Source organism: Gallus gallus, chromosome 37 (assembly GCF_016699485.2).
Source record: "Gallus gallus isolate bGalGal1 chromosome 37, bGalGal1.mat.broiler.GRCg7b, whole genome shotgun sequence".
Classification (NCBI taxonomy): domain Eukaryota; kingdom Metazoa; phylum Chordata; class Aves; order Galliformes; family Phasianidae; genus Gallus; species Gallus gallus.
The window spans coordinates 105,153-117,130 of NC_052568.1; the positions used below are offsets into that span (position 1 = coordinate 105,153).

The following is an 11,978-nucleotide window of genomic DNA, read 5'->3' on the forward strand; positions in this document are numbered from 1 at the left end:
AAAGTGACAGGCTGTTGGTCCAGAGCAGCATCTCTGCAGCTTAGGACCGCCAGGCCGCCATCCCGGCACTGTTCTGCTTACAGACAGCGCTCCAGGTTCTCCTGGTGTGGCACACAGAGGGCGTCCCTCTGCCGTGCAGCCCTCCCCAGTGCCTGCCTGCCTGTCACTGTTCCAGCTGGAATGGAGCTGTTTCCTTTGCAGTGCCTGCTATGGCGCTGTGTCCTGGTTCTGTCAGCGCTCCGTGCCGTCCTGCAGGCTGTTGTGCAGAGCGCAGTGCTGCGGAGCTGTGCTTCCCGGCCCTGTGCTCTCCAGCACTCTGGCGGGAGTTCCGCCGCTCCCAGATATCTCCCGTTCCCAGGAGCCTCCATTGCCCCCTTGCACGCGCATCTGTGTGCACAGAAGTGTGCAGAACCATACACCCACGTGCAAAGACTTCCCCGCACACACGCCTGCGCATTCACACACGTGCAAGCGCATCCTTGCACAGCCCTGTGTGCGCACTCAATTCGTGTGCACGCAAGTGTGTGCAAAACCCAAAAGCCTTGTGCAAAGACCTTCATGCACGCATTCGTGTTCATGCATACACACACATGCGTGCACACCATCCTTCTGCACACCCACGTGCACAAAGACACGAGCGCAGCTCCAGCCTTGCACACAGCCATCTGCACGCACACACGTGCAAAACTTTCACCCGCAGACGCCATGCACACGCCCACGTGCAGTGCACACTCTGATGCTCAGCACCATCTCTGCACACCCCCCCGTATGCACACATACCTGCACTCACAGCTCGAGGACAAAATGCTGCACTCGTGGCACAGCCAACACGCAGGCAGTGGGCAATGTCAGGAGGAAAGGTGCCCCGTTACGCTCATTCATTCTCCTGTCTTTAATGAAGGCATTGGGGCACAGCTGGAGCCCCATCCTGAGATGTGGATTGCTGCAAGGTTCCTCATCAGTGGGCTATGGGGGTCCTGGGATGGTGATGGGGGTCCTGTCAGGGACTGTGGGAGTCGGAGAACACAGGAGGGGTCTGAGGCATAAAGGGAGGTCTGAGCCTCCCTCAAATCGGAGGGATCCTTGAAGAACCGTGGGGGACGTGGGGTGCTGCTGGGGACTGTGGGGCTCTGCGAGGTCCCAGGTTGGAGGAGGGGGAGGTGTACCGGGTCAGAGAAAGTACTTGAGGAGCTATGTGGGGGAGGTTGTGGGGGATATAGAATGGATATGACAACACAGCCTGCAGGAGCAGAATGCTGTTCAGGAGAAGACAAGATGTGGGCTGCAAGAGGGACGCAGGAGTATGGGGTGCTATGGGAGGATGTGGGGAGCAGTTTGAGGTAAAAAAAAAAAAAAAAGGAGGAAGGGGGCAGCGGTGTAGGAGGGGTTTCATTTCTTCCTGAGAGGGGACTGGGGGTCCATGCAGCCCAAAGGTGGGGCCCTGAGCTGTAACCCCACATGAGCCTTAAGCCAAGATGATCTCATCACCCTGTATGTGCATGACACCATGGCTATATGTGACCCACAGCCCTGGGTGAACCACACCCCCACAAGACCCTGTAACTCCCTGACCCTTCCTTCCCCCAACACGCTGCAACCCGATGCCATGTGGCCCCAGAACTCTGGGATCCCTGCCCCCACCTCATCCCAACCAACCCAACTCAACCAACCCAACGGGAGCAGAAGGAACTCACTGAGGAGAGTGAAGTAACGCCACAGCAATCAGGAAGGAGCTTTGCTGCTGCACGAAGAGCTGTGCCTGATGGAAAATCAGGGATGAGAGCGTTTCTTGCACACCATGCACGCACGTGGGGGGATGTGCTAGGACGTGGGGAAGCCTTACGGGGTGGTGGGGCAGTTAAAGGACACCTATGGGAGGGCTACAGGATCACTTTGGGGCAGCTATGAAGCAGAGCAACACCTAGGAGCTGCCTTGACCCAACACACAGCTTGTGGTGGAACTGCTGCTGGCCATGGGCCGTGGGCAGTGATGGCGCTGCTCTAGGATGGCTCTGGGGCTGCTATGGTTCATACTCATGGAATCTCTTCCTTAGCCCTCCACTGACCCCTGCACCCCCATCTTACCCCCCAAGATGAGGGTTAGGGGCAGATACAGAGTGCTCTTCTACAGCGGCCCCAGAGCCACCCTAGAGTACTTCCTGACCTAGCCAGTAACAGACCCACCACTGCCCTCAGCCTCATATGGGCTTACGGTGCTCACACGGTTATGGGTCATGTGGAGCCTTGGGCTCATGCAGAGTTATATGGGGTTCTGGGCTCACGTGGGGTTATGAATCAGGGCTCCACCTTTGGGCCAAGGGGAACCCCAATCCCCTCCCAGGAAGAAATCAACCAGTGCACTCCAACACCACCGCACATCCTCCATTCTCACCCCAAACCGCTCCCCACGTGCCCCCACAACCCCTACGTTCCTGGACCCACAGTGCCCCTCACATCCCTTTCACCCACAGCTGTGCCCTACACCTGCTCCAGCCCCGCATTCCTCTCCTGCAGCAGCCACCCCTGCCCCAGCACCCTATGGCTGTACAAGAGCTTGATGGGGATGGGGCTGAGGAGAGGCCTCAGGTGTGCTATGGGGTTCCTGGGATGGTGACAGGGGTGCTGCTGTCAGGGACCGTGGGAATCGATGAGATCCCGGGGTTGGGGTCTTGGAGGTGGGAAAGGAGGTCTGAAGGAGGAAATAGAGGAAACACGGGGGTTCTGTGGGAGCCCAGAGGGGGACATGGGGTGATGCTGGGGACTGTGGGGCTCCATGTGCATATGGGCCAGGTACAGGGGAGGTGTACCGGGTCTGAGGAGCTCCTTGAGGGGGCTATGGGGATCTGTGGGAGGCTACAGGGCGTCTCTAGGGGTCTTGCTGGGGAAACACTGGGGTGGATATTGGGGCTTTGAGGGAATGATGGGTGGGCTGTCATGGGAAAGGAAAGAGCAACCTTGGGGAAAGCAAGCGGCAACCAGGAGGATGGAAGGGAATCCTACAGGAATGCAAGGGGAATCCAGGCTGAGGCAAGGGGACAGCTAGGGGAAGAACAGGGGGACGTCCCAGCAACTGACTTCTTCTTTCACAGCCACATCTTCTACTTCCCAACTGAGCTGCAAAGCTGCCAGACGAGCTGCAGTACCGCTGCCCGGCTCCTGCCTGGGTCAGAAAGAGCTGCACGTTAACGGGGTGCAATTGACATTCAAAAGCCAACTCCATCACGGCAGTCACACAACCATCCCCTTCAGTATCTCTTACAGGCAGACGGCCATGCCCTTGCACAGGAACCGTTCCTACGGAGTGAGGGAAGTCCGTCACTGCCTTAGGACAACACTAATAGGGGAAGGGCCCCAAACCATTCAGAACATGCTTCAGAACATGCTATTGAGCCACCGACTTTGACAGCTAAACACACCTTCTCCGTCAAGAATTAGCAAGACCAATTAATGCCCCACATTCCCCTATATTCCACTCACACCTACCTACTGCTCCATACCTCCTGTAACCCCGCACAGCCCCCAGGAGCCACCCCTACAGCCCCCCACGGCCCCACATTACCCTACAGCCCCCTCAGCTCCCACATCCCCACCACATCTCCCCCACTGCCCCTACACCCACAGACCACCTCAGCCCCGGGGGGCACCGGGAGCAGCGCTGGAGGCTCGGGGGGGCCCGGCCCGGATGCGGGCAGCAGCGCTGCGGCGGTGGGGGCCCCGAGTCCTTCAGCCGTCCCAAATCCCCGCATCCCACGGCCGAGCGGAGCAGAGGGGAGCGGAGGTGACGGCGGGGGGATTCGGGCCGCGCTCGGTTCCTCTCCCCGGCATGGAGCCGTTCTCCCGCACCCCTCCGGCGCCGCTGTCCTCAGCACCGCTCCCGTCCTGCCGCGCTTCCGTCTCGGTGCTGCCCGCATCCGGGGAGATGCCACCGGGGGCGGGACGGAGCTGCCGCTGACCATTGAGGGGCCAGCGAGGTCGAGACGGAGCTGCCGCTGACCAATGAGATGCCGGAGGGAACGGGATGGACCTGCCGCTGACCAATCAGAGGCCAGCGAGGGCGGGATGGAAATGCCGCTGACCAATCAGAGGACCGGCAGGGGCCGGCGCCGTGCTGGGAGCGCAGCGGACTCCCGGAAAGCAGCGGCAGCGGCGGGAAGGGGCTCCAAGGAGCAAAGAATGGCGGCGAGGCGCTGCCGGGAGCAGCAGAAGGCAGCGAGGAGAAGCCGTGAAGCTGCAGAGCGGCGGAGTTGTCTTTTTTCCTTCGCAGGCTTGAATCTTCCTTCCGCCTTGCTGTGCTGTGGGGAGCAGCTGGAGGCGATTCTCTTGCATGAGCGAGGGGTGCAGCCTGGTTCCACCCGGCCCTGAGCTCACGGAAGGGCTGGCTGCCCGCAGGGAAGGAGCTCTGCTTGAGGTCTGCTCCTGGGTGGGCTTTTGTGTGCCCTGTTCCTCAGGAAGGGGTAAGCAGTGCTGGGGTTATTTGCTAGATGGAGTGCGTTTGTGTTTCTTGGCTTCCTGAAAGCTGTGTCTGTCTTTTTCACTGCCGGCTGGAGAGACTCGGGGGAGAAAGCGTTGTGCTTGATGGCACGGTTTCCTTGGGCAAAGGGTGCTTTGGCAGCAGAGGTTTGCTGTCAGGAGGCATGAAAGCACTGAAGCCAATGCTGCCGTGCCCTGGGCCCAGAGACATCAGCTCCCAGCACGTCCCTGGCGGTGGATGTGTGCAAGCTCTGTGTCCTGCCAGTGATGGTTGCTGGGGCGAACGTCGTGATGGCACAGCCAACGCTCTGTGCTGGGCTTTGAAGTCCCCCGAGCGGAGCATCCCAGCTCGCAGATTTGGGAAGACATGGACTACGGGGCAGGAGATGCTACTTGCCAAGGCGGCTACGTGAGGAGCAGCCTCAGAGCTCAACATCCCAGCTGCACCCTGCTCCAGGAGGACGCAGGAGTTCCCCGTCAGCTGTCCCTTCCTCCGCATCTCTGTCACTGTGTCCCTGGAGAGAGGTGAGATGCCGCCACGCACCGTGGGCTCCTGAAGCCATGGAGCAGCACAGACCAAGGAGGAGGACGAGCAGGCTGAGGTGATGCTGCCCGTTGCTTGCAGTGGGTGCTGCAGCTTGCCTGGAGGAAGCCCCCACAATAACTCAGGTATGTCCTTGTCTTGGGCTGCGCTCTGGCTTTTCTGGGCAAGTCTTGAGCAGGAGAAAGGCTTTGCTTTGGGCAGGATTTCAGGCACTTGCTGTGCTCCGGGAGTGTTGCAGTAAGGAGAGTTCTCTGGGGCATTTTGTCCCCCTTTTCCCTGCTGGAGCACACGCCTCCCCACTTCACATCTTCAGTTCTTCTTTTGAATTATTCATCTCTTCATCTCTCTCTTTTTTTTTTTTTTTTTTTTTTTACCTTTGGAAACCTTTCCTTGATGCCCCCTCCCTCCCTTCTCTCTTCTATCTTTTCTAACCTCTCCTGCCTGCTGTCTTCCTCTCCTCTACTAGATTTTTTTCCCATACTCTTCTCTCCCTTTTCTCTGTTATTTCCCCTCCTTATTCACTCCTCATCCATTCTGCGTCTAAACTCCTCTGTTGCTCTTCTTATTCTGTCTCCTCAATGCTCTTTGTTCTGCATCTGCACTTCTCTTCTACTACTCTTTCTTCTCTGTATCCTCTCTCCTCTTTCTTCTGCCTCTGCACTCCTCTCTGCTTTGCTTTGTCCCCCGTATTCTCACTTGTCTTTCTTCTGACTGCTCTCCTCTTCTGCTCTTTGTTGTTCCCTGTGTCATCTCTCATCTTCTGCATCTGCACCCTTCTGCTGTTCTTTTTCCCGTATCTTCTCTCCTCCTTCTTCTTACCGCACTCCTCTTCTCTTCTGATCTTTCTTCCTTGTGCCCTCACACCTCTTCTTCATCTACACTCCTCTTCTGCTCTTTGTTCTTCTTCACCTGCTCTCTGGCACTGTTCTTCTTTTCACAGCACTGTCCGCTCTTCTCTACTGCTCTGTTCTTTCTCTGCTCTTCCTCTCTTCTCTCTTGCCTCTTTCCTCTCTTTCCACCTCCTGTACTTTTGCTCTACTTTTCAATACTTCTCCTCTTCAGCTCCTCTCCACTTCTTGCTGTTCTGTCTTACCTGCACCCACTCATCCCTTCTTCAGCTCTTCTCCCTGCCCGCTTGTTTTTCTTACCTTCATCCTCTGTTTTTCTTCTCCTCCTCTTCTGCTCTTCTTTCTTACCTGTGGCCTGTTCTTCTCTGCTTTTGCTCTTGTCCTTCTCAGCGTCTGCCTTACCTTTATTCTCTCTTCTCCTCAAGACGGGAAGTTCTTGAGTGGGTCCAGAGGAGGGCCACTAAGATGGTCAGAGGGCTGGAGCACCTCTCGTATGAGGAAAGGTGGAAGGGAACTGGGATCGTTTAGCTTGGAGAAGAGAAGGCTCCTTAAAGGGAGCATCTAAGCAGGAGGGGGAATGGCTCTTTCCGAGGGTGGGTTGTAATAGGAGATGCAGGAGTGGTCTTCAAGGGAGACAGGGGAGGTTTAAGTTGGATCTGAGGAATGAAGTTTTTCCCCGAGAGGGCTGGTGAGGCACTGGAACAGGTTGCCCGAGGAGGTTGTGGGATGCCGCATCCCTGGAGGCATTCAAGGCCAGGCTGGAGTTGGCACGGGGCATTTTGGTCTAGTGGCTGGCAATACTGCACTAGCGGGGCGGGGGGGTGGGAGGTGAAACTTGATGGTCACTGTGGTCCTTTTCAACGCACGCCCATTGTATGATTCAGTGATTCTGTGATTCTTTATAGGACGCAATCTTCCACTTGGAAAGGGCCTCCCAAGGATCCCTGTATCCTCTGAGAGCTCTGAGCTGCCGCACCAATTTGAAGCTGACTTCATTTTGGTCTTCCCCTTCAGCAGAAAAGCTCAGACAGCCGAGCCCAAGCGAGACGCTGGATTTCCTTTGGCATCAAGGAAAGCATCGTGAGATGTTCTGATGCCCTCTCACAATTCTTCTTCCCTCCGCCAGCACCAGAGCTGGCGTCCAAAAGACGCATGACATACTGCCACAGGCATTGTGGAGATTTCTATGGGATAGGCCCATGGTAAGGCTTTATTGACAGAGGGAGGGACAATGAAGATTGGATGTCCAGGGAGAAGGTCTTTCCAGAGACAGTGGTGAGGATGCTGGAAGCGGATGCCCAGAGAGCTTGTGGACGCCGCGTCCGTGGCAGTGGTTGAAGGCCAGGTTGGATTGGGCCACTCGGCAGCCTAGTCTAGGATTAGATATGATGCAGATGGGATTCACGCATCTGTTTTGCAGCCAGCTCGAGTGCAGCTCTTGGAGCTCGTGGGGCGCCCCATGCCCGCATCAGCGTGGTAGGGGTGGCCCTTCCTGCGCGGTGGGGCTTTGCTGTTTGGAGGCTGACGCTGAGGAGACTGTGTTTCTTCGTTTATCGGTGGCAGAAATCCAGCTCTGTCAGCAGAGGACTCCTGCGGCTGGCTGGGCCTCAGCCTGAGATGTTGATGCTTCCATCTCCTCAGGTTCTTTCTTGCCTGCTCTTCTTAGCCCTGCGCCTGAGAAGAAGTCTGACTGAGTCGCATGCCAGAAGTGGAAGCCGGGATGGAGTGCCTTGCGATGCCTGCGACGGCTGGACTGAGCCCTTGAGGAAGGTCTGGAATCTTTGCTGAAAGATTCATTGGCTTTGGGCAACTTCAGCACCGCAGCCACACGATGGGCTTTTATTCCGCTTCCCGTTTCTTCCTCACGGAAAGCTCACGTGTTTGGTTCCTTGGGGCTCGGCCCAGGTCTTCTTGGCTGTCTGTTTTCTGCCTGGCCCTGCAGCTGGCAGGTCAGCGGCTGCTTTTGGTCTTCAGCACTCCAGGGATGGCTGGCAGCAGACTGAAAGGACAGAGCAGGAGGGGTCCGCCTGAGTGGGGTGATGGCTTTGGGGCTGCGTCCTGCAAGCCGGAGCCAGGACCCTTGGCTGCAACGCAGCCTTCCCCACAGACAGCTCCACGCGGCTGCCCCGTGGCTCTCTCCCCCGTGGGATCCAGAAACAGGGACCCTTTGGGGCTAGGGAATGGGCTCTCGTTGGCTCAGTCAATCACCCCCATGCACATCCCAAGCCAGAGCTTCCAGCCTCACCTGGACGTAGAGCTCTCCTTGCGCAGTAAGCTCCTTATCCTTCGGAGTTTTCCTCCATCTAGACTGTCCGAGCTCAAGCGTTTGATGAAGGTTGGCTTGCCAGCAAATCTCACTGGATTGGGAAGGCAGAGGAGACTTCACCATCAACCCTTTGGCTCACTCACCAGGGGCGCTCAGGCCTGTTCCCAGAACATGCGTGAGGGCCGCTCTGGCTGCCCCCACTGCTGACATCTGTGCCGCCCGCGGACCCTCCCTGAAACCATCTCTGGCCCCACTCCTCCTCTCTGCCATCTTGGGACTCTCTTTTGGGAGTGCAGTAGTGACGGTGCTTTGGGAAGCGGAGCTGGGTGGTGACGATGAGCTGACGGGGTGACTTTTGGGTACCATATCCTTTTGTTGGGGGAGGGCGTGGGCCTCAGGTGCCGAGTGCTCGGCCTCAAAAAAGAGCCAGGGATGGGGGCACGTCCACAGCCAGCGCCTTGGTTTTGGAGAGGCCAACAATTCCTCGTGGGAAGAGGCCGTGCTGAGCTGGCGTGAAGCTTTGACGTAAGTCAGAGCCCTTGGCTGATGTTCAGCCAGGGATTTCCATCTCAGTTGGTGGCTTGTGCCCTGGAAAGCGCATGAATGCTGCTTTACCTTTCTTGCCCTGGGCGAGAGGTGGAAAGCCTCCTCTTCCTTTGGTTTCCCCCCCCGCAGGTATGCCTCCTGAGGACCTTGCGGGATATCCGGTGGTGGTTTGGGTACAAACTCCATTTGAAACCTGTAAGCGAGGAGACGACCGTGAGCGGTGGGACGCAGCGCTCCCCAATCCTTGTTGTCTCTCTCTGATTGCCTGCTGACAGGCCCATTTTTTCATGCTGCATGATGCCACTGCTTTCTAAAGGCTTCAGCAGGCCCAGGCTGAGAGCAACCTGAAGTGGCGTAGGTGTCCCTGTTCCCTGCAGGGGAGTGGGACTAGGTGCCCTTTCCGGGTTCCTTCCAGCTCAAAGGATGCGATGATTCTATGCCATATCCTCGTGGGCAGGGCAGGGACAACCAGGGTCACAAGGAACAATTGCTACGGCATGATAGCTGAGCAGCTGCAGCAAGCAGCAGCTACAGCCCCCAACATACTCACTTGGGAAAGACGACGAGGCAGCCAGAGAGTGCCAGGGTGGCCCACCGGTGCCGCTCGGGACACCACCATGTCCAGCTAGCCAGGGGCCTGCAGGGGATGAACAGGGAGGATGTGGGACGTCCCTTGTGACGGCTTGAGGCACTGGGCACACAAGGAGGCCCAAGGCAGGGAGGGCTGATGGCACCGCAGCACTTGCACGGCGCGAGCAGCTGGCCGAGGTGCTGGTGGTAGAAAAGCTACAGCTCACCTTGAGAAGAGCTTTCCTGAACTTCTCTTTCCCTGACAGATTGTCAAGGAAGTCGTAATAGAATTTCATGTGGAAGGTCAGTCCATCAATGTGGAGCACTCCAATGTCCTTGAAGACAACGGCAAAGTTCTCCAACCCATTCGTCAGGCAGCCAGAGAGCAGGGAACACGGTGCTTTGGATGCAATCCTGCGCTGTCTGCCAGGTCACAGAGGCAGCTGCGGCCACCTCCGCTGCTCTTGAGCGGCTCCAGCTGCTTCCTATGGGCTGAAAAATGGGAGGGACGGAAGTTGATGATACGGTTGGTTTTCCCGCAGTGCTTCCCTGGAACTGCTTCTTGTGGCCATCAGCCAGAACGGCCCCCATGTTTTGGCTGGGCTCCTCCGAGGGAGGTTTGCTTTGGAGAATGGAGGCGGTGGCCCTGTTGTCCCTGTGCGTGAAGCCAGCAAAGCTTTAATCCTCCCTCCTACCTGGCAGGGACTCCCTGCGGGGCTTGAGGTGGTGCACGGCTATGAGGTTTCCAGACAGTGAAAGACGGGCCACCGCAGAGTCACGGTCCCGTCCTCAGTCCTGATGTCTTGGAGATGGTGTCAAAGGATCCGAAGGTGGGAATCCGAACCCCCTACAAGTGGTAGAGAATGGACGGGCGGCAGGGTTATGGGCCGGCTGGCTGGAGGAAGAGCCCATGTAGCGGTCCAAGGCAGGGACGGAGCTCAGGAGCCCTCTCTCGCTGTTCAGGGCACCAAGCCAGGGCATCGGGAATGGCTTTGGGAAGGGGCTGCACAGTCCTCTCTGCTTCCCCTCACCCTCCCAAATGCAGCACAGCAGTCAGGGCAGAAGCAGCCTGATGGGATCCAGAGGTTCCCGCGAGCGGGAATCAGCCCCTGAGAACAGGACAGCGCCCAGCACAAAGTGATCCTGCGGGATTTGCAGGAAGCCCATGGCATGCCCAGTAGAGACACGTGGGGTGATTTCCTGCTTTCTGTGGAGGGGAAGAGTGGGAGGAAGTCTTGGCTGAGGAGGACAGGGAGAGGAGGAACCCGGCAGCCAACCCACCTTCTGCACCAGGAGGTGCTCTTGTACGTAGGCGGCCACCGCATCCCAGACGGCAACTCGCTCTGGAGGGCAAAGGAAAAGCAGGTCACACTCTGCACCTGCCGCTTCCCGGCAGCCCTCCCGCTGCAGGCGGGAGTGAGGTGGCAGATGGAAATTGTCGTCTGCGTGCCAGGATTGGCTGCAGCACGCTCCTGTGGTGGCTGTGGGAGCCGTGTACCTTCGGTGTCGTGTCCAGGTGGTATGGAGGCACGCCTCGCTGCGGGGCCATCCTCGCAGAAGCTCATCCTGTTCCGCCTCGTGCCAAGCGTTTGCTCCTTGTTGCGCCAGCCATGCCGGACTCATCCCTTCAGGTGCGTCTGCTCTCTACCAGATGCTCCTTCAGGATTCAGGACCCACCAGCGTGCACCGCCTTCATACCCCTCCCGGGTGGGCGCGTGTCACAAACGTCGCCACGGCGACGCGGTGACAGCGTGGCCAGTGCTGGCCGCCACCCAATGAATGACGCTGGCACCAGCAGCCTGCTGCCCAGCCCCAGGCGGCAGAGCTGGCACCTCTCTGTTTCCTCTCTCTTCTCTTCTTTGCTCTCCATGTTATGTGACTCGTTTTTCTTTCGTAGCCGTTGCCTGAATTGATCTTCAAGTTGTTGACGCAGAAACAACCCTGTTCCAAAGGATCTAATGTCTACGCGTAACGTTGAAGCCTTTTTGCCGAAGTTTCTTTCTTTGCCTGGCAGTTTTTTCTTGATTCTTTTGTTGGAACGCTCACTGAATTTACCCGGCATTGATCTCGACGCTCATTGTGGGTGACTGCAGTCGCACCCCAACCCACTCGCGGGCGGGAGTGCTGTGTGTTGGGAATCTGCACCCTGCACTCCCCTTCTGCTCGTCCTTTCTTTCCCTGTAGCCTCGCTTGCTTTTGCATTTTGCATCTTCTCTTAGGCTCTTGGTTCTTCCCTGTTAATTCTCCCGCTTTTCCGTCTGTCACTTCTCACTCTTTCTGTTTTTTTTTCTCTCTGCTTCTCTTCTGCTGTTCTATACCTCTTTGTCTCCCCACTGCTCTTTCATCTCTATCCTTGCTCTTCAGCGTTTTTTTTCCCCTGCTTCCTCTCCATACTTCGTCTGCCTGCTTTTTCTTCCCTGTAACGTGACCTCTCTTTTCTTCTGCATCGGCTCTCCTCCTCCTCTTTTCTTCCCTGTATTCTCCCTGCTCACTCTCGGGCAGCTGTGCTCCTCTTCCTGCTGTTCTTTCTCCTTCGTAACCTCACCCTTCTGATGGTTCCATTGCATCGCTCATCACTGCACTTTTCACTTGCATCTGCTTTTCTCTTCTGCTGTATGTTTCCCTGCTTCCTCACTCCTCTTTCTTCTGCATTGTTGGCTCTACTCTTCTGCTCTTCTTTCTTCCCTCACACATCTTTTTCCATCTGCCCACACTCTAGGCTCTCCCTTCTTTT

The 11,978-nt window shown here is 57.2% G+C and overlaps 1 long non-coding RNA gene across 1 annotated transcript; it reads right to left on the reverse strand.

Moving 5' to 3' along the window:
• Positions 1-7,835: 7,835 nt before the first annotated feature.
• Positions 7,836-8,768, reverse strand: LOC121108171. Its single transcript, XR_005842465.1, has 3 exons — positions 8,744-8,768; positions 8,108-8,219; positions 7,836-7,861 (listed from the first exon to the last, which is right to left on the reverse strand). It is a non-coding gene; the product is annotated as an uncharacterized LOC121108171 (long non-coding RNA).
• Between the last annotated feature and the right edge of the window lie 3,210 nt (positions 8,769-11,978).